At 55.5% G+C, this 2,105-nt stretch overlaps 1 non-coding gene across 1 annotated transcript; it reads right to left on the bottom strand.

Annotated features, from left to right (window-relative positions):
• Positions 1-2,010: 2,010 nt before the first annotated feature.
• On the bottom strand, positions 2,011-2,093 carry TRNAL-CAG. Its single transcript has one exon. It is a non-coding gene; the product is annotated as a tRNA-Leu (tRNA).
• Between the last annotated feature and the right edge of the window lie 12 nt (positions 2,094-2,105).

Here is a 2,105-nt window from a genome sequence, read left to right on the forward strand (position 1 = left end):
GCAGCCGCCACCCGCCTCCTCCGTGCTTCCCGGGTCCACCCGCGGCTCGGGGCGACCACTCCCGAGACCGCTCAGCCGTTTGTTGAAGGTCAGCGACAGCAGGGGCACCGCTCCGCTCACACAGCGGCTTTGTCACAGCCAGAGCTGGAAGCCACCCAAACGTCAGCCAGTGGGTGCAGATAAAGGGTGGTGTGTCGGTCCCCTGGAATACCACTCAGAAAAGGCACGAACTATGGACCCGCACGCGAATCTCAGGATAATGATGCTGAGTGAAAGAAGCCGAACCAAGGGAGTGTATCATGACTCCATTTAAGTTCCAGCAAGCGGAAGCTGTGCCGACAGACAGCAGATGAGAGTTTGCTTGGGAAGGGGGAAGAATGGCAAGTGATGCGGGCAGAAAGCGGCCCGAGGGAGACGTTTCGGGGATGATGGTTATGCTCCCATCTAAATTGCCGCAGGGCCGCGTCAGGACTCTCATTGGCCCTAGGCAATTTGATCTCCATGGGCCGCTTCTGCCATAATGATAATCTTTTAAAAAGGTTAATACAAAAATTTTACAGCTGCATCGGTATAAAAAGGAATGTATTAACATTATTAAAATATTTTCTTTGATATAAACGTTTATTTTCTTTGAATTTCAAAGATTTTTAAAAAGCCAAAGCATTTCGAATTTAAAATAAATTACATTTTCATAGGTGTGTGCCTACTGTCAGCTCTCTATTCGAGGGTGGTTTCACAGGTCTGTACACGTGTCAAAACTTAATGACTCGTACAGCTTAAATATGTCCAATTTATTATATATCAGTTATGCCTAATATAGCTGTTAAAAGTGGTTTCCGTAGTTCTCAGTACACAGGAACTTGAAGCCTGTTCTGGATACTCATGTAAATACAGCGTTAAATTTTTCGTATTAAAATGTATTAAAGATGTTTTAAAACGTGTAAAGATTGAAGAGACTGACCTAAGTAAATCTGACTTGCTTGAGACCGAACAAGCAATTCACGTGGAGGAAGGGTCTGCCACGCTGATGGCGTCAGGTTCTATCTGGTTTGATGGGGCTGCACCATGTAATCCGAGGAAGGGGGAAGGACAGTGGAGACGTGGACTGCAGGGGCTGCAGAAGAGGGCGTGCCTGGAGGGCTGCAGGAAGCCGCTGTGGGTGGCACTTAGGACCCCGATACCTTGTGTAAAGTGGCAGCCGAGGTCAAATGATTTCCCCTTCTCAGTGGTGTGGGGGTGAAATTATCTGGGCGGCGGGGAGTTGGAGACAGTTTGGGGATGAAACGTGAGACAGGCGTCAGGAAACTCAGAAGGGTGAGGAGTCAGCCCGCACAGTGAACTGGAACCTGTAGTTGGACGACACCAACGTGTGGGCGACGGCCCCGGGAGCCCTATCCTGGCAAAAGTCCCGGGAGAGCGCGGTGTGGCGCGAATAGGCGAAGGAGCGTCGGCGACTGGGAATGGTCGCGACAGCGGCGGGTCGGAGCCGGCCACGCCTGCGGCTCAACGCGAGAGCCGAGCCCGGCGCCGGCCCGAGCGCTCGGCCCAGCCGCGAACCAGGACCCACAGCGGGGAACGCAGCCCTCGGTCCTCGGCTATCGGGGCTCAGGCTGGGCTTGACGCAGACCCCCAAGTTCGCCGGTCTCCCTCGGTCCTCCCTCGGTCCTCCACGCGTGGACTCCGCGCCCGGGCAGGCCATCTACCCAGGGTCTGGCTGCCACCCCCGGGGCGTGGACGGCGGGCGCACTTGCTCTCAACCGCAGGGAAAAAGTTTCTTTCCCCTCAACTCGTGGCGGAAGAGCAGTTGTGCTGAAGACGGGAGACGGGACGCTCCGCTTGCGCTAACCAATGCCGGGCGCTCCTGAGGGGCGGCAGGACAAACCCTGCTCATTGTACAGCGGGCAAACTCGGGGGATTACTAGGGGGGTCCTGTAAGGCGGGGAGCGGATGCGATGACGGCGGTCCGGCCCAGCCTCGTGCTTTAGTGGCGGGAGCAAAAGGTCAGACTGTTGTCAGGAGTGGGATTCGAACCCACGCCTCCAGGGGAGACTGCGACCTGAACGCAGCGCCTTAGACCGCTCGGCCATCCTGACCTCCGGCGTCGA

Source organism: Pteropus vampyrus, unplaced genomic scaffold, assembly GCF_000151845.1.
Source record: "Pteropus vampyrus isolate Shadow unplaced genomic scaffold, Pvam_2.0 Scaffold304, whole genome shotgun sequence".
Classification (NCBI taxonomy): domain Eukaryota; kingdom Metazoa; phylum Chordata; class Mammalia; order Chiroptera; family Pteropodidae; genus Pteropus; species Pteropus vampyrus.